We start from the raw sequence: 20,950 nt of genomic DNA, 5'->3' as shown, positions 1-20,950 counted from the left end.
TCTGACAGAGCAAGGCACAATGCTTGCAAAGTGCCAATCACAGGATGGCAGGAAAGTGGCTTCTGCAACTGCACGTAGGGAGACTATTGTTTCTGTGGGCAGCGTTGTACAGTGTAAAACTGCTAGAAGGAGCTCATATCTTTTTTTTTTCCTTTTGTTGTGGTCCTTTTTCTTTGTTTGTTTTTTTGTTTTCTGGTTCTTGTTGATCCCATCTTAGTCACCAATGTTGTATTCTGAGTAGGAACTTCTGGAATGAATCACACGGATACAATATACAGTTTTAAAGTAAGATTCTGCAGACCACTGGTTTAATCCTGTAGCTCACAGAACACAACATGCATGTCTCTATATCTAACTGAACGTTCCAGTCAAAACCAAAACCTGGAATGGACTACTCAGTCCTCTAGCAGACCAGCACAGATCACAGAATGGATTATTCATAAACACTATAGCTCCTAATTAATATCAGATAAAAGGTGACAAATTGTATCTATCTCCAAGAACTTACAAATAACGCTTTTTCAATGTGCTGTGTTACTTTTGGGTTAGGTTTGCAGTCGCCTTTCACTTTCTTTGACTTGTGTCAACTACGCTAAAACAAAATACTGTCAATTGTCAATGCAAAGTAATTACACTGAAATGTGTTTGTTCTGGTCTAGCATTGTCCTCAGAATGGGCCAAATTCTGTTGTAGTGTAAGCAGGTGTAACTCCCATTAACTTCAGTAAGCGATGGATCCTTTCACACAACCGCTGAATTTGGTCCGGGAGTTTGTCTCTCTTTTCACAGATATAATAAAAATGAAATCTGAAACATATTTAAGGAATTTTTTTTTATAAAGTGGCCTATTTCACTTGCCTGTCTTTTTGTCTGTGATGCCCAGGAAATTTAAAACTCTTAAGCCTCAGTTTTTAATCTCACTTCTCTACCCGTTCTTCCCCCTTTTATGGTCAAGGTCCACAAGAGTCCCAGAAAATGCCCCAAGAGAGAGAGACTGAAGATGCTGATCTCCTTCCAAGTGTTACCCTAGAGTTTCAGTAGTCCCTTTATTTCCTATACTATGTATATCCTGGCAGCTCAATGACATTCTCAGTGGGTTTGTTTTTGGATTAGGCCTTCAGCCTAAATTGGATTAGAGAAAAAATGTGAGTGCACTGGCAAGCTTAGAGGGGCTTGTTGGTAAAGACTAAAGTCAAATCCCTGGGGACAAACTCCCAGCAACTCTGTCTGACTAAATATCTAACAAACTTTGATCTCTACTATTTTCTGTGCAGACATGAAAGCAACGAGAAAGTTGATCAACTGTAGTAGCCATTTATGGTATCCTGGACAGCAGAGACATCCTTTCTGTCTCATTAGCATTCAAAAATCCAGTGAGCTTGTTCCCCCATGTCCCACCTCCAGTGTCCAGCCACTCTTACAGACTGCAGCACCCTGTTCCAGACCTTGAGCTCTTCACACGGATTCTCTGTCGTTACTGCAGGCTGTTTGCAATGAAAATACTTATAATATTTCTACAGTAAGTATACGTCTAGATGAAGGTCTTATTCAGGAAAGCCTTTAGGCATATGTTTAACTGGAAATCTGTAAGTAGTGTCATTCACGTCCAATAACAGTTTTGCCATTGATTTCACTGATCTTTGGATCAGGCCAGAAGTGCTCATTTATACAGGATTTGGGGTGCTGCACAAAAAGATGCAATTAAGAGAAAAGCGTATTTAATTCTGGGCATCACTTTAATACCATTAGTAGTCTCATCTGCTGGCTCAGGGTCTTGGTTCCTAAAAGCCTTACATTAATCAGGATTTTCTGTTAGTTTGCTGCTTATGTATTCAATCTGCTTATCAGTCCTTATTGCCCTCCTCTTTTAAAGTGCTTGTTTAATCTTTTTGAGTAGCCCCTGAAGTTCTTCATATGTGAATACTTTGGGCCTGATCCTAAGTCCAATGAAATCAGTACAAAGACTCCCACTGAATGTGGTAGGTTTTGGATCAGGCACTCTAAAAGTAAAACTGTTTTATAGTTAATGATGAGTCAAAGCCTTCAGGCCAGATTGTGCCCTTGATGCAAAAGAGTGATTTACAGAATTGTATTTGCAGATTGAAGCCACCATGTGATCCTTTTGTGTTTCTAATGTGAACAAAACATCATCTTTTCTGAACTCACCAGTGCACTTGTTCTGACGTACCATTTTCCAATATTTAATCCTCTTGCGCATTTCCATTTTTGTAAGTTTTTTTTTTAAATTAACATTTTATTTCCTCTGGGCCTTATTTAATTTCATGAGATTTTCCAAGTCACTTGCTACAAAAACCTTTCAGATCTCTTGGGATATACTGTCTAGATAATATTTATTCTGTTTCTTTTTTTCTTCCTATTATGATTGTTCTCTTGGGCATTGACATAGCAAACATATTAAATTCTCTCATCCTTGCCTGCAGTTCCATCATTTCTCACCTTCTTTTGTCCCTACCTTCATCAGTTTAGCAGGTCCTCTATGCATTCTGAAAATAATTTCTGTAAAATAGCTCTTAATCTGAGTATGGTTTGTCTTCTGGTTTATTATTAAATTTACACATTTTTGCTTGATGCAGTTGTTGCCCCATGGTCCAAGCGGTTAGCCAACATTCAGGATCTTGCTAGGTTATGTCCATTAGAAGGAGGAACTAATATGAGTCAGGTATTTATTTGGTGCAATCCTGTTCAATCACAAAGAATGTACAAAACATTCTGTTTCCCTGAAGACAATAGGAACAAATAGTGGTAGGCAGTTTCTTTGCACACAGTTTCTATGCTTGCTTTTCCCATCAATGCTGTGCCCCAAGGAGCTCTATGTCTCTGCTCCAATTCAGGGCCACACTCATGCCTGCTTCTCTCTTGCTGGTTCCTATGTTATTTTTTTTCTGGTTGTTTTTTGCCTCTGACACTAACGGGGACACAACTACTAACCAGACAATGCCCCAGCCCCAGTGTTTACAATCAGTCTTGAGGGAAACCACTTGGCCCGGATGATTTATCTTCAACTCAGTCTATGTCATGCTCTGCCTTTGGCAGTGGCTTCTGTTGTTTCAACTCTGTAGACAAAGGGCATTTCATTGCTCCTTCATGTGTCTGAACGAAGGGTGTTTAGTGCATCCATTGACTTCACCTAGGCCATATCTGCACTACAAACTTTGGTCAGCACAAGTTATGTCGGCATTAAGCCGCTACTGTTAGTGCATTGCTTGTCTGCGTGTGCATGCTTGGATTGGCACTGCACATATTCACCAGGAGTGCTTGTGTCAATGCACAGGGCAATGCATCATGGGTAGGTATCCCAGTGTGCAGCCTGCCATCATTGAGCGCACTGTTTCTTGGAAAGTTTTGGCAATGCATGGTGGAGCAGAAATGAATCATGCAGGGCTGACTGGGAGCAAGGGGTGAACTTCCTAGCGTGCAACTGTTTCCATCCCAGGATGTTATCAATATCCCATAAATTTCGGGCCTCTTTAAAGAATTCCACAAACCCGCACAGCCCTCCTCACTGTCCACTGTCTTTGACTGAAGTGTGGAGTCCTACAACTCTGCACTATTATCATGTGTTGCATGATCTTCTGCAGAGCCAAAAGAAGAACTGAATCAGCAGGGATCATCACTATTTCTTAGAGGACAGATTGCTGTGGGACATAGCAAGAACCAATTCAAGGTGGTTAGTTACGTTCAAGGAGCAGCTGCAGATTGTGGAGAGATGCTTCTGGGCCTGAGAAAAAAGCACTGACTGGTTGGATCTCATTATAATGCAGGCTTGGGATGACAAGCAGTGGCTGCAGAAAGTTTGGATGCACAAGGCCACATTCCTGGATCTGTGGGCTGAGCTCGCACCAGCCATCTACTGGATGCACACCAGAATGAGAGCTGCACTGATAGTGGAGAGACAAGTGGTAGTCTGACTGTAGAAATTTGCAATGCCAGATTGCTACTTGTAAGTGGGAAATCATTTTTGCGTTGGAAAATCCACTGAGGGGGCCATTATCATGCACTTTTACAGGGCCATTAATTGTCTCCTGCTATGCAGGACTGTTACTCTCAGCAATGTGCAGGACATAGGGGCTGGATTTACAGCAATGGGGTTCTTAAACTGCGAGGGAGCAATTGACAGCATGCATATGTCTATTTTGGCACCAGACCACATGCCACAGCATGCATCAACAGAAAGGCCTATTTTTCTATGATTATGCAAACATTGGTTGATCACTGGGGAGGCTTCACCAACATCAACTACCAGCTCAGCAGGTGCAGAATGACAATTGAATGTGCTTTTAGTAGACTGAAGTTATGCTGGCTTTGTTGACTCTCAAGATTGGACCTCAATAAAGAAAAATGTCCCAAGGGTTATAGCTGCCTGCTGTGTTCTGCATAACACCTATGAGGCAAAGTTATCACCTGAATGGAGGGCAGAGGTGAAGAGACTGGCTGCTGAGTTTGAACAGCCAGACACAAGGGCTATTGGAAGACCTCAACTTGGAGCTATATGACTCAGGAAGGCTTTGAAAGAGCACTTTAACAGTGAGTCACTGTAATGCATTGTGGCATACTGTGCTTTACCTGGCCCTGCTGTTCTGGGGCCTGTTAGGAATTGTGTAGTGCTTGGTGTACATCTATGAATATACCACTGACAACACACCTATTAATTTTGTGGTGTTTGCTGTACATTTACAATTATTACACTGTTTGTCATTGATCCTGGGAGTTGTCACACTGTAATGTGCCAAATAAGTGGGTGGTTTTAGAACTGCGAGGCATTCTGCAGCATAGGTTATGAACTAATAAAGATGAATTATTTTCCAAAGAATAGAAAAGGAAAAATCTGGGCAATTTAAAAGCAAATACATTAAAAGCTTAATACATTAATGGAACAGAACTTGCCCAAGGGAAAAGAACATGTAGGCCCATTTTAGCTACACACACAGCAACAGTGGCTTTCAAAGGTCAGGGTAAGTGAAGCTGTGGTTGTCCTGAATGTCTCCTGGGATGGAATGGTAGGAGTAGGGGTAAGGCCCCTCATGCCATGTGAAATATAGAGGGGGTGTATGGGGAGGTGCTCTAATGGAGTTCTCCATAGACTGCAAAGGGAGGCAAGCCCATGATTATTGAACCTGCAGGTTCATAAAAGTCTTCAGCATCTGTGTTTGCTGCCGGAAAAGCCCCATTATGTCCTGGTGCATCTTCTTCTCCTTTTCCTACTGGGACTTTCTCCTGACAACTCTTTCCTTCCTCAGGCTGTCTGGAGTGTTCACCTTCCATGTCCGGTGCTCATGGTCTGATGCAGCACTGACTTGCAGGATCTCACTGAACATGTCATCCCAAGTCATGTTCTTTCTCCTCCTTTATCTGGCTCACCTGTTCAATGGATGTGGAGGGGGAACTCCTCAAAGCTGCAATGGCAGTAGCTGCAGATAAAACACAAAGGTACCATTGTCAATAGAATCAAAACAAAAAGTGAAAGTTCAGCAGAACTCCCTTTCCTTGCTCCCCTAAAGTTTTAAACAAGACATGCTTATTGACACTTCTGTGTGAGAGTGCTTGGTCATGGTCCGGCCAGCAGCATGAGCCCTGGTGAGTATGGCCTGCCGGGAGCGAGGGAAATGAGGAGGGAATTGCTCGGTTACATGAAACTATGAATATAGGGCAGTGGTTTTCATCCTGTTGTCTGCAGACCTCTGGGGGGCCTCAGACTAAGATTTCCAAAGGGGTCTGCACTTCCATTCTAAGTGCCTACATCACTTTTGTGGGAAATAAGCTTTTTTTTTTTTTTTTTTTAAATCCTTTCTGTTTTCCTGGTGTGTGCGTTATGCAGGAGATCAGACTAGAACTAGATGATCCAGTCAAGGCCGGCTTTAGCATGTGCGGGGCCCCACGCCGGGACACGAATTGTCTCGTGCCCCCCCCGCCCCAACTCTGCCCCGACTCCGCCCCCTCCTGCCCCATTGGATCCCTCCCCAAATCCCCGCCCTGGCCCCGCCCCCACCCTGCCCCCTCACTGCCCCATTGGATCCCTCCCCAAATCCCCACCCTGGCCCTGCCTCTTCCCCAGCATGTTGCATTCCTCCTCCTCACCCCTCCCTCCCAGGCTTGTGCTGATCAGCTGTATGGCGGCACAAGCGCTGGAGGGAGGGGGGAGAAGCAGGACGCGGCTTTTTTTTTTTTTTGCTCCGCCGGCAGCCCTGGACGTTGCGGGGCCCTCTTAGGTGCGGGGCCCCATTCTGGGGAATCGGCCGAATCGGCTTAAAGCCGGCCCTGGATCCAGTGGTCCCTTCTGGCCTTAAAATCTCTGAATCATGGGTATTACTGCAATAATATTAACTGCCTGGCTGTTTTAGCAGCCAACAACTGTAAGCTGAGTTAGTCATTAAATCCCATCAATGCAACATCCATTAAAACAAGTTGCTCCTTTTTTGCTTTTCACTTCTTTAGTTTCATATGTACTTTGTTTCACACATTTAAACTCATCTCAAATAGGATGTGAAGGTGTTAACCACTGATGTACAAGAGCACACAAAACATAACTCAAGAAAAACAAACCTCCTCCCTGGGGGCGGGGAAACACACCTTAAAGGAAGAAGGGCGGAAGTCTCCCTGTGAATTTTTACCTCCCTCACCCTCACACAAATTACATTGCCAACGAGCTACCAAGTGCTGGTTATGTGAGCAGGTGAAAATTGGATTGTCAGGAGGTGTAACATCAACTCTCTCTCCAGAGAGCATTCATCCAAACCTGCACTTGTGTAAGTGTAATAGATGAAGGTGTTCAGTTACTTGAAACTTGAGGAACTGCTGCGGGCACATCTCTCACTTATACCAGGGGTTTTAACCATTTTTATACCAGGATCCCACATTCAGTTACTTGTAATTTTTTCAGCTATACTCCAAATCCTTTGCAGTGACATTTCATAGGTGGCTTCAAAACCAGCTGTGCTTCCAAGGAGGTGCCACCAGAATCAGTGAGTGGTTTAGGAGGCTGTCCTTGAATTTGCAAGTACTTGATCAATTTTTTTTTCAGTAGAAGATTGCAGGCAAGGAGTGAGAGCACAAGGTTCACAAACCTTTAGACTGCTGCTGGTGAGAGAATCCATTGCTTTGTACTGTAGAGAGTGGGTTCTTACTCTAGGGGTAATGAGCAGGTCCAGAGGGGCCATAACCATCCTCCCTTTCTTATGGTTAGGAGAGTACTGAAACTTTTCTGATAAAAGATGGGTTCTCAGTAGGGAAAAGTGCGAGACCCACTGTGTATACCATATGCTAGAGGAGCTTTGAATAGCATGAATGCACTTGTGGCACCCTTTATGCTGTATGCACATCAGTTCTCCCAAGCCAAGCTGGGATAGGCTGGGGTAGCACTGCAACAGGAGTCCTCCAAGGAACAGTTTAATGCTTCAGAAAAGATTGCTGGTAAGTCAGAAGACTTCATTCTGATGCTCTGGGAAGCCAGTGCTCTAGTAGTTGTTGGGGACCCTGTGCTGCTGGAGGAAAAGATATAGAATGGAAACTGTGGCCACTTAGGGCTTGTCTATATTAGAATCTTTAATCATGTTCTAACATGGGAAGAAAATCTAAGGGATAAAGCAGTCCAAGAAAGCCGGCTGTCTTTTTCAAAGAGACAGTATTTAAGGCATAACAGAAAACTATCCCAGTGTAAAGGATAGACAGGAAGACTAGTAAGAGGCCAATGTGGCTGCATCAAAAGCTCTCTAATTACCTGAAAATAAAAGAGGAATCTAACAAAAAATGGCCACATGGACAAATGCTAAGGAGGAGTACAAAGAATAGCACAAGCACATAGGGACAAAATCAGAAAGACTAAAGCACAAAATGAGTGTGTGATGAGGTGCCCCCTCCTGGAGTGGTCTCTTGTGACATGACAAGTGCCTCAGTTTCCTCTCTCAGGTAACCCAAGAGCTCTACTTCATAGATGTTAAGGGCTGTTATAGAATCTGAAATGTCGGGCAGGAAGTAACCTTGAGAAGTCATTAAGTCCAGTCCCTTGTGCTGAGGTGGGACCAAAAAACCTAGAGGGTGATAACTAACTTCTCCATATTCACTAAGGGTAGGACAAGAAATAATCTGATTAATTTGTAGCAAGGGAGATTTAGGTTAGATATTAGGAAAAAACTTTCTAACCATAAGGGTAGTTGAGCTCTGGAATAGGCTCCAAGCAAGGTTTTGGAATCACCATCATTGGAGGTTTTTAAAGAACGATTTAGACAGACACCAGTCAGAAATGATTGAGGTATACTTGGTCCTGCCTCAGTGCAGGGCTGGGTGGGGGAATGGACTAGACAACCTTTGAGATCCCTTCCACCCCTACATTTCTGTGATTCTACGTGTTAACTAACACAGTTGTAAATTCTAATGTAGGCAAGACACAAATGATTAACCTTTAGTTTAGTGTAACTAAAATCCAGAAAAACTGAGTGAAATTGCTTTGCTTTCTCAATCACTCCCTTCTCAGTGCTGCAATGTTCTTAAAAATGTCTTTACCCACCCTTCACCCTGGTCTTTTTCTGTGTTCCCTAGCACAGTATCTATAACAAGATGGATCTCCTATTCATTCAACATACCTGTGCCCTTCCCTTTCTTTGTAGTGACTGCCTGAATATAATCAGTTCATCTTCTGTTCTACTCACCACAGCTCATCTGCTTTAATGATAGCATTCATTTGCTGGGAACATTCATTTTAGCTGTCAGAAATACTTTGATAAAGTCAAACCCATTCAACAAAAGCATTAAAATGAAAATGAAAAAAGATATGCAGTATAGTCTATTTCTGGTGTTGCAACATGTGAAGTAGACTGGAGATGGTCCTTAATGGCATGATTGACATCATGATGTCAATAAGACAATAGCATAGTGTAAGACAAAGCAATCTGCTACTCAGAAAAGCTATTTCCATTAATTATTCCCAGTATAGTAAATGATGATGACCTCTCTGTAATTGAGAACATGCAAATAGAATCTACAATTAACTCTGAGATGTCTGTTTCCAGATCTGCCCTGTAGCCTTTGTTGCATGCTTTTCAAATGAAAAGAAATTCAAGTGGGCAGGATTCAAATTAAAATTTCCTACAGAAATTAACCAGAAAAATATACAGTATCTGAGGGTATGTCTACACTACAAAAATAGGTCGAATTTATAGAAGCCGGTTTTATAGATATCAGTTTTATACAGTCGATTGTGTGTGTCCCCACATAAAATGCTCTAAGTGCATGAAGCCGGCGGACCGCGTCCACAGTACCGAGGCTAGCGTCGATTTCCGGAGCGTTGCACTGTGGGTAGCTATCCCACAGTTCCCGCAGTCTCCACCGCCCATTGGAATTCTGGGTTGAGATCCCAATGCCTGATGATGCAAAACAGTGTCACGGGGGGTTCTGGGTATATGCCGTCAGGCCCCTCCCCCTCTGTCAGAGCAACGGCAGACAATCGATTCGTGCCTTTTTACCTGGGTTACCTGTGCAGAGAACATACCACAGCAAGCATGGAGCCTGCTCTGCTCAGCTCAGCTCACCGTCACCATATGTCCTCTGGGTGCTGGCAGACGTGGGGCTGCATTGCTACACAGCAGCAGCCCCTTGCCTTTTGGTAGTAGTTGGTGTATTACAACTGGTATCCGTTGTCGTCGTACTCCAGTTCAATCAGAGGCACCTGGGCAGACATGCTTTGTCTCCTGGAGACTCAGTCCTGCCGGCAGTCCTATTGCACCGTCTTGACGATGATGGCTAGCAGTCGTAGTACAGTATCTTCTGCCAAGCACCCAGAAGATGCCAAGGGCTATCAGTCATGCTGCACCGTCTGCTGCCAGCTTAAGATGTAAAAAATAGATGTATTCATTTGCTTCCCCCTCCCTCTGTGAAATCAATGGCCTGCTAAACCCAGGGTTTTGAGTTCAATCTTTGGGGGCGCCATGCTGTGTGACAGTTGTTTGTATTTCTCTCTGATGCACAGCCACCTTTGTTGATTTTAATTCCTTGTACCTGTACGCCATGTCGTCAGTCGCCCCTCCCTCCCGCCGTCAGTTTCGCGCCTTTTTTCAGCCCAGATGCCATAGCACTGGGATCATGGAGCCCGCTCAGATCACCGCGGCAATTATGAGCACTATGAAAACCACGCGCATTGTCCTGGAGTATATGCAGAGCCAGGACATGCCAAAGGAAAACCAGGACCAGCCGAGGAGGCGATTGCAGCGCGGCGACGAGAGTGATGAGGAAATTGACATGGACACAGCCCTCACACAAGGTACGGGCCCCAGCAATGTGCAAATCATGGTATTACTGGGGCAGGTTCATGCCGTGGAACACCGATTCTGGGCCCGGGAAACAAGCACAGACTGGTGGGACCGCATCGTGTTGCAGGTCTGGGACGATTCCCAGTGGCTGCGAAACTTTCGCATGTGTAAGGGCACTTTCATGGAACTTTGTGACTTGCTTTCCCCTGCCCTGAAGTGCCAGAATACCAGGATGAGAGCAGCCCTCACAGTTGAGAAACGAGTCGCGATAGCCCTGTGGAAGCTTGCAACGCCAGACAGCTACCGGTCAGTCGGGAATCAATTTGGAGTGGGCAAATCTACTGTGGGGGCTGCTGTGATCCAAGTTGCCAGGGCAATCAAAGACCTGGTGATATCAAGGGTAGTGACTCTGGGAAACGTGCAGGCCATAGTGGATGGCTTTGCTGCAATGGGATTCCCAAACTGTGGTGGGGCAATAGACGGAACTCATATCCCTATCTTGGCACCGGAGCACCAAGCCACCGAGTACATAAACCGCAAGGGTACTTTTCAATGCTGCTGCAAGCCCTGGTGGATCACAAGGGACGTTTCACCAACATCAACGTGGGATGGCCAGGAAAGCTACATGATGCTTGCATCTTCAGGCACTCTGGTCTGTTTCGAAAGCTGGAGGAAGGGACTTCCTTCCCGGACCAGAAAATAACCGTTGGGGATGTTGAAATGCCTATCGTGATCCTTGGGGACCCAGCCTACCCCTTAATGCTATGGCTCATGAAGTCGTACACAGGCAGCCTGGACAGTAGTCAGGACCTGTTCAACTACAGGCTGAGCAAGTGCCGAATGGTGGTGGAATGTGCATTTGGATGTTTAAAAGCGCGCTGGCTCAGCTTACTGACTCACTCAGACCTCATTGAAAAGAATATCCCCATTGTTATTGCTACTTGCTGTGCGCTCCACAATATCTGTGAGAGTAAGGGGGAGACATTTATGGCAGGGTGGGAGGTTGAGGCAAATCGCCTGGCCGCTGATTACGCACAGCCAGACACCAGGGCGGTTAGAAGAGCACAGCAGGGCACGGTGCACATCAGAGAAGCTTTGAAAACGAGTTTTGTGACTGGCCAGGCTACGGTGTGAAACTTCTGTTTGTTTCTCCTTGATGAACCCTCCGTCCCCCCGCACCCGGTTCACTCTACTTCCCTGTAAACCAAACATCCCACCCTCCCCTCCCCCCTTCGAGCACCGCTTGCAGAGGCAATAAAGTCATTGTTACTTCACATTCATGCATTCTTTATTAATTCATCACACAACTAGGGGGATAATTGCCAAGGTAGCCCGAGAGGGGTGGGGGAGGAGGGAAGGAAAAGGATGCACTGCAGTTTAAAACTTTAAAACTTTAACACTTATTGAAGGCCAGCCTTCCGATGCTCGGGCAATCATCTGGGGTGGAGTGACTGGGTGGCCGGAGGCCCCCCCACCGTGTTCTTGGGCGTCTGGGTGAGGAAGCTATGGAACTTGGGGAGGAGGGCTGTTGGTTACACAGGGGCTGTAGTGGCGGTCTCTGCTCCTGCTGCCTTTCCTGCAGTTCAACCATACACTGGAGCATATCAGTTTGATGCTCCAGCAGCCGGAGCATCGACTCTTGCCTTCTGTCTGCAAGCTGACGCCACCTATCATCTTCAGCCCGCCACTTGCTCTGATCATCCCGCGATTCAGCCCGCCACCTCTCCTCTCATTCATACTGTGCTTTTCTGTAGTCTGACATTGACTGCCTCCACGCATTCTGCTGTTCTTCTTTCATCTGGAGCTCCGTGAACATATCATCCCGAGTCCACCATTTTCTCCTTCTAATCTTTGCTAGCCTCTGCGAAGGAGAAACATTTGCAGCTGGTGGAGGACAAGGGAGAGGTGGTTAAAAAAGACATATTTTAGAGAACAATGGGTACACTCTTTCACATTAAATTTTGCTTGTCACATTACATAGCATATGTGCTTTCGTTACAAGGTCGCATTTTTCCTCTTATATTGAGGGCCTGCCAGTTTGGTGTGAAAGATCACTCACGCGGTGCGAGGCAACAGAATTCGGCTTGCAGGCAGCCATGGTAAGCCACAGTCTTTTGGCTTTTTTAACCCTCATAACATGTGGGAATGGTTTCAAACAATAGCGCCCTCATTTCCCATACCAAGGACCCGTTGGCCATTTAAAATGGGTTTGCAATGTAAAAGGAGGGGCTGGGGTTTCCGGGTTAACATGCAGCACAAACCCAACTCCCCCCCACCCCCACACCCAATTCTCTGGGATGATCCCTTCACCCCTCCCCCCCACCGCATGGCTAACAGCGGGGAACATTTCTGTTCACCCGAGCAGGAATGGGCACCTCTGAATGCCCCCTTAATAAAAACACCCCATTTCAACCAGGTGACCATGAATGATATCACTCTCCTGAGGATAACAAAGAGAGATAAGGAATGGATGTTGTCTGCATACCAGCAAACACCGGGACCATACGCTGCCATGCTTTGTTATGCAATGATTCCAGCCTACGTGCTACTGGCCTGGCCTGGTAAAGTGTCCTACCATGGCGGATGGGATAAGGCAGCCCTCCCCAGAAACCTTTTGCAAAGGCTTTGGGAGTACATGAAGGAGAGCTTTCTGGAGATGTCCCTGGAGGATTTCCGCTCCATCCCCATACACGTTAACATACTTTTCCAGTAGCTGTACTGGCCGCGATTGCCAGGGCAAATTAATCATTAAACACACTTGCTTTTAAACCGTGTGTAATATTTACAAAGATACACTCACCAGAGGTCCCTTGTGTGCTCTCAAGATCTGGGAGCACGCCTTGGGTGAGTTCTGGGGTTACTGGTTCCAGGTCCAGGGTGATAAACATATCCTAGCTGTTGGGGAAACCGGTTTCTCCGCTTCCTTGCTGTGAGCTCTCTTCATTGTCTTCATCATCATCATCATCATCTTCCACGTACCCCAAACCTACTTCCCTGTCGCGTGTTTCTCCATTGACGGAGTCAAAGCACACAGTTGGGGTAGTGGTGGCTGCACCCCCCAGCATGGCATGCAGCTCCACGTAGAAGCGGCATGTTTGTGGCTCTGCCCCAGACCTTCCGTTTGCCTCTCTGGCTTTGTGGTAGGCTTGCCTTAGCTCCTTAATTTTCACGCGGCACTGCTGTGCGTCCCTGTTATGGCCTCTGTCCTTCATGGCCTTGGAGACCTTTTCTAATATTTTGCCATTTCTTTTACTGCTACGGAGTTCAGCTAGCACTGATTCGTCTCACCATATGGCGAGCAGATCCCGTACCTCCTGTTCTGTCCATGCTGGAGCTCTTTTGCGATCCTGGGACTCTATCATGGTTCCCTGTGCTGATGAGCTCTGCGTGGTCACCTGTGCTCTTCACGCTGGGCAAACAGGAAATGAAATTCAAAAGTTCACGGGGCTTTTCCTGTCTACCTGGTCAGTGCATCTGAGTTGAGAGTGCTGTCCAGAGCGGTCACAATGAAGCACTGTGGGATAGCTCCCGGAGGCCAATAACGTTGAATTCCGTTCACCCTACCCCAAATCCGACCCGCAAAGGCCGATTTTAGCGCTAATCCCCTCGGAGGTGGAGTAAAGAAACTGGTTTAAAGTCAGTTTAAGTCGAAAGAAAGGGCTTCGTCGTGTGGACGTGTCCAGGCTTAATTCGATTTAACCCTGCTAAAGTCGACCTAAACTCGTAGTGTAGACCAGGGCTTAGAATGTAGCATTATGAATGGATTATTTATGTGGTGCAATGCAGATAAAGACTGACTCCCTTGTCCTGAAGAATTTAGTCTGAGGGCTTGTCTACACACAAGTTGCTCCAATTTAACTTCAATTGGTTAAAAAACTAGTTGCAACCCCCTGTGAGGACTCTTATATTGGTTTAAACCTGGTTATATCAGTTTGGTTTGTGCCTATACATTTACTGATGCAAACAAAACCAATATAATGCTGGTTTAGATTGATTTAAGAGTGTCCACATAAAAAGTTCCACTGGTTTAACTAAATCAGTATAATATAACAGGTGTGCAGGCCAGACCTAAGTTAAGACAACAACAGACTGGAGGAAGCAACCATACAAACTGGGGGAGAGAGAGAAGACAGGAGGTGAATGCAAATGTCTGGAAGGTAGCAACATAAAACTCCAAACCCTTATCTGGCCTTTCATCTGTAGTTAATAAGCCTCCTTGAAGAAATGGATTTGGGGAAAGGAGGTTTGAGGTAGGAGAGAGAGGAAGCATAATGGATGGGGTTAGGAATGGGAACCATGGGGGCAGCAAGAAAGGAGACAGAGGTAAGTGAGAGGTGAGGAGCGGTTAGTCAACATTCAGGGTCTTGCAGATTGTTTCTGTCAAAAAGATAAATTGATGACGGAGTCAGATTTTTTTTGATGCAATCTTGTTTATTTACAAAGAACGTGCATAAAGTCTTGTTTCCCTGAATACAGGAAGAATCAGAAGACAGTTTCCTTATTCAGTATTCTCAGCCTCTTTTTCCAGCTATCACTCTGCCCCAAAAGTTCTTTGTCTTAGCTTTCTCATATTCTCTATATGATATGAATGACTGTAGTGGAGTGGTCACCTGCTCCTGCCTAGAGAGGGCTGGGGCAGGGGGAAAAGCTGGGCTGATTGGGAAAACAGCCTCAGCTGTGGCCATGCCCCCAACAGACCCAGCTGGCCCTATAAAGGCCAGGGACAGCCAGGATGAAATTACTGTAAGGTGGCTGCACAAATGGTTGAAAGTCTGTACTCAAAGAGTAGTTATCCATGGTTTGCTCTCAAACTGGGGGGACATATAAGTGCGGTCACGTAGGAGTCTGTCCTGGATCCAGAACTATTCAGTATTTTCAGAATTGCATTAAGTAATGTGATGAGCAGCTGTCATTTGTGAGTCTTTCCTTCTTCCTCTCCTTGTAACTGTGTGTGGATTTAAAAAATGTTTTTTTTCTTGTCAATTGTTATTTGATGGCTGCTGTGCCATGTGTTTTATTATTGAAGGCAGGTTGAAGAAGCACACTCTGACCTTGGAACAGAAGGCAGTGAGATTTGAGGTGTTTTTTAGATCTTGGGGTTGTTCATTCCAAACTTTGCAACTGGCCCTCCTAGAAAGCTGCGTCTTCTGGCAAAACAAGCTTTACCCTGGCAATAGACATGCTGTTTCTATTGTTAAACTAAATACTAGTGTTAAGGAATTCCACGATGTAAAAAATGAAGAATGCAAAACATTTTTAATGACAGATTTCTTAGTATCAGTAAGGTTCTTCATGCCTGTTCTGTCGAATTGGAGCTATTTTCTGGCTGCAGCTGGGCAGGTGCACTGCTGGGCAGAGGTGAAAAGGGCACAAATCTCAAGCAAAATGGTTACCTAGTCCTCCACTGAATGGTAGGCAAGGCTTATGTCTAACATAGTCTGCAATGCTCATTGACTCCATGGTGGCCTGGCCAGTTGAGCTGAGGAAACATAGCTAAGCCTCTTCTACCTCCATAATATTCTTGGTTACCCAGGCTGCTGCTTTTAGGACTAGCAGTAAGTAGTGCTGTAGCCCCCTGATGCCGCTGAGCAATTCCACCTGTGTCTGCCCTGTGCTGGCAGAAAGGCTTAGGAAATCTCTACTTGCCTAGCAGAGCTTCACTGCCCACAGCAGAGCTCCACTCCACAAGCTTGAATTTGGTCCCTTTGATGTTAATGGGACTACTTTCAGGATCAAAGCCTAAGTCTTTAGTAACAGCTTTAAGAAACCTTGATGACACAGATCCGTGTGAGGAATATACATTGTCATCTGGTGGCCAACAAACCTTATTTCTTATCAATTAATATACAATTTTGACATGTTGCACAACCGCATAAATATAATGCTATGCAAAGAATTCCCTTGAGAGAGATATTGCTGAAGGCATAATTATGTTTGAGCATTTACAGCTCTGCACTGCTGAATGCAGTAATTATCTCTAGTATAGAGCAAGTCTGTAATGACTATCTCCTGTTTTCCCATATGAAGCATGCTCAGAAGTACACAAAGAACATGTGCCTGTATGGTAAGGGATAGTACCTGACTGTCCATCACAGAGAATAACATAACTGCCCCCCGACAGCAGTTGAACTGGTCAAAAATTCTCATGCAAGAGTTTTCCATGGGAATATGCTGATGTGAGGCAGGCTGGCTAGCTGGCCAGTCCACTTACACACCTGGTTTCCTGACAGCCTGCCCAGCTCCCTGGGACACCCAATTCCTTAGCAGCTTCCCTGGTGGGATCCTGTACTCTTGAGCTGCTTAGCTCCCCAGCTCGCTGGCTCCTTGGGATGCCTGCCTGGGTAGTAGGTAGGCTGAGCGGCCAAGTAAGTTGACTAGCCAGTCAATTAGTAGGCTTGCTGGCCTGAAAATTTTCAAAAACGTCCATTCTGGTTCTTGCAAAACATAATTTTTTGAAAATTTCTGCCCTGAAGAAACTTTCACATTTCCAACTTGTCTTTCCAGTTCTGAATGAAAATTTTTTTTTGGAAATGCAAATGGAATGGGAATTCCGTGTTCCACACAGCTCTGCCCAGAAGTCAGGACTATTGAAAATAAATATAGGGTTACCATACGTCCTCTTTTTCCCAGACATGTCCGGCTTTTCGGCACTCAAACCTCCGTCCGGGGGGAATTGCCAAAAAGCCGAACATGTCCAGGAAAATGGCGGCTCTGCTCCTCCCCTGACTCTTCGGCTCTGTTTAAGAGCCGAGCTGCCCGAGCGCTATGGGCTTCAGGCAGCCCCCTTGCCTCCGGACCCCAGCCACTGGCCGGGCACTTCCCCTCCCGGGCTCCGGCAGCGCAGGGTCCGGAGGCATGGGGGCTCTGTTTAAGAGCCGAGCGCTACGGGCTTTGGGCAGCCCCCATACCCCCGGACCCTGCGCCACCGGAGCCCGGAAGGGGAAGTGCCCGGCCGGGGCGCAGGGTCCGGAGGCATGGGGGCTGCCCGAAGCCCAAGCGCTACCGGCTTCATGGTTTACCGGGCAGCCTCCAGACCCTGCGCCCCCGGCTGGGCGCTTCCCCTCCCGGGCTCCAGCTGCGCTGGGGAAGCGCTGGCCGGGGGCGCAGGGTCTGGGGGCTGCCCGGCAAACCGTGAAGCCGGTAGCGCTTGGGCAGCCCTTTCTGCGTGGCTGGGAGTGGGAGGGAGGAGGGGGCGGAGTTAGGGCGGGGAAGGGGCGGAGTTGGGGCGGGGCTGGGGGGTGGGGAAATGGGCGGGTCCAGGGCCCATGGAGGGTCCTCTTTTTTTATTTATTAGATATGGTAACCCTAAATAAATATAGAACTATAAATTAATAGAACAAACAAACATTGGGTGTTAATTGCCAAAGGATTAAGAAAAGGCATCTTCTCTCTCAGCATCATCGTTTAAACAATAAAGATAAACAGAAATAATTAATTTTCCTAGGACAGTTGCCAGAGATGCAATAATTAAGATATTTAAAAGTCACTAGAGGTGCTCAGAAAAAAAATCAGCCAGGATAGAAGAGGTTTAGCTGCTACTAATACCATCTACTTGAGTCTGAAAGGTAGGGAATCAAGGTATGAACCTTTCACAGAGGCCGTCAGGTTATTTAAATTAGTAGGATAAGTCCTGAGAGAGCAAGGAAAAATAAATAATTGACTGGACATAGCCACAACTGGAGTAGTTTCCTTCTGATGGCTCAGATATTGTGATGATGAGGGCCATGTTGGTATTTTGATGGATAGATAGACCACAGTCATAATAAAGCTTTGATCAAGATTTGAGGCACAGGCAAGTTTAGTATTCTAATAATTGTAGTTATGCAAGCCAAGAGAAGTGTAATTGTATCTCATGCTTCTAGGTATACACTATTCACTTTAAGGCTCAGGAAGGAATCAAACTCCTTCACATGGCACAATTCCGTCAGTGCATCATGGTTTCTGTTGGTGTGTGTGTGTGTATGTGCGCACGCGCGGTGTTTACCATCTGCTGAAGTGTTAGGTCCTGATCCTGCAGTAAGCTACAGGTGGGTGGACCCAGATAACTACACAGAACCCCAATGAAGTCAATGGAGGCTTGCCTGCTCAGAGCTCTTAGCAAGATTGGAGCTTTGGACATTGACTGATGCTGCAGATTGGATAAAACTGGATGGACAGTTTTGTCTGCTCAGATGTGGAAAAACCAAGGGATGACATTTTCAAATGCACCTAAGTCACATTTTCAAAAGGGACTCAGACCCAGACTTATGAGGAGAGGCTGAGGGAACTGGGCTTATTTAGTCTGCAGAAGAGAAGAGTAAGGGGAGATTTGATAGCAACCTTCAACTACCTGAAGGGGGGTTCTAAAGAGGATGGAACTAGGCTGTTCTCAGTGGTGGCAGATGATAGAATAAGGAGCAATGGTCTCAAGTTGCAGTGGGGGAGGTCTAGGTTGGATATTAGGAAAAACTATTTCACTAGGAGGGTGGTGAAGCACTGGAATGGATTACCTAGGGAGGTGGTGGAATCTCCATCCTTAGAGGTTTTTAAGGCCTGGCTTGACAAAGCTGGGATGATTTAGTTGGGGTTGGTCCTGCTTTGAGCAGGGGGTTGGACTAGATGACCTGCTGAGGACTCTTCCAACCCCAATATTCTATGATTCTATGATCCTCAAAGATATAAGTGCCTATGAGGCAGATAGGCACCTTGTGAAATTTTCAAAAACAACAATGCAAATGGAAGTTAGGCACATACATGAAAATCCCACTAGGTGCTGGTCCACATCTTTAGATGCCTACATACCCTTAAAATTTTGGCCCTTAGGCTTCAAAGTCACATTGATGATTTTGAAAATTTTACCCTAGTTTCCTAAGAAATGTTGGTCATGCTATAGGGAGGACAAAATCTGGTTTAAAATCTGTATAAGCTATATGTATGTGTACATAAAAAAAGGAAAAATACATGTATGATCCAAAATGTAAAACAAAGCAGATGGAAGACAAAGAAAAGAATACCAGTTAAGCTTGCAATCCTGTAATACTGTGTGATTATAATAGTTTGTCATAACACATCAAATTACTTCTGATGTAATCTTATACAAGTTTAGAACTGAAATGATTGTGCTTTTTCATTTTGGTAGCTGCTTGCATTTTGGATGACAAATATAAGACATACTATTGGCTTTAGTAAGGTAATAGGTGAGAGGAATTATTTGTGTGTGTGTGTGAGAAGGCACTGTAGTTGGTCCTGGCACATTTCCAACAGAAAGTGAGAACCCCAGTCTTTCTTTCCTGGTTTCAGAGAATTAAGTAAAACTGTGTGTTTGTCAGCAGGTTGAAACAAGTCCATTAGAAAGTGTTTTCCATAGTGTAATAAGACATTTACAGATGACTGCAGAATTGATGGCTGTGTACTCATTTATTGTTCCTTTGAGACAGTCACTTAGAGAAACCTTGTGTTTCTTTTCAATATGGTACAGCCTGTGTTCAAGGGTAAAGTCTACTGTGTAAAGTGAAGTGTGCATAGTAAGATCCAAAATTTATCCATACAGGAACCAACTATCTTGTCTCCATATAAGGAAGAATTGGGTAATAGATTATGGTTGGGACTTCCAAAGGAGCCCGGAGCACAGTGGTCAGTTACTGAGCACCCCCACATGGCCAGAGGTCACTGTGTGGCACTCTGCCTGTTTTCACCCTCTTCAGGGCCCTTTAAGAACTCAGCATTCAAAGGTGGTTCAGACAATCACCACAAGAGAACCTATTTATTTAGTCCTCTGGTACGTACTGGCCCTCTAGGCCTCAAACTCAGTTCAGTGCCTCTAATCAATCCAAAATAACAGAAAACACAAACTCTCACAAAGGTAGCCTTTTCAGACTCGCCCCTGCTTGTATATGGTCTCTCCCAGGCCTGCCTTCCTGGTTGCCTGGAGAACTTTCTCCCTGCTTCTTCTGCTTTCTCCCTGCTGACTCCAGGACCTGCCAGAGCCTTCTTGCTCACTATAGCTCCCCAGGCTCCCTCCATTCAATGTAGGTTCCTGCTTATTTTATCCTGGGAGCACTTGATTTATCTCAGGTGAGGTTCAATTTGTAATCAGGGCTGGTTTAGCCCCAGACTCTCCATCCCATGGCCCAGCCACCCTTCAGAAGCTTCTCCCTCCAGCATCCAGCCAGTCACTGGATGCCCACAGAAATACCAAAGGGACAGAATACACAGCAGCTTGCCGGCTCAGCTGAGGACACACACCTCCCTTTAATACAACAGCACTAAGATGAATTCATAATAAAACAAGAATAAGTTTATTAATAAAGAGCAGAGATTTAAGTGATACTATGCAGCAATAATAGAAACAGAAATTATTATAATAAAACAAAAGTATAACATGCTTCTAAGAAACAACAAATAACCTTAGTAGGCTCCAAGCTTTGTCCAAAGCAGTTATCTCACCTATAGCTACTTCTCAGCACCACCATAGCTGGAGATCCATTCATAGATGCAAAGAACACTGACCTCTTTGGTTCCTCAGTGATGGAAAACAAGATGCCCTTTTGCTTCTCTTTATATTCCCCAAAGTCCAGCGTCTTTGTCTCAATGGTCAGGTGATGCCCTGGGGTTCAGACCTCAGGATGTCCTCCAGTGTGCTAATACTGTGAAGTTTCCCCATCCTCCTAATACCTTGCTTTTCTGTTGACTTAAAATGCAAATGAAGTGTCC

Source organism: Malaclemys terrapin, chromosome 3, assembly GCF_027887155.1.
Source record: "Malaclemys terrapin pileata isolate rMalTer1 chromosome 3, rMalTer1.hap1, whole genome shotgun sequence".
NCBI lineage: Eukaryota > Metazoa > Chordata > Testudines > Emydidae > Malaclemys > Malaclemys terrapin.
Note: the sequence above shows the minus strand (reverse complement) of the source record.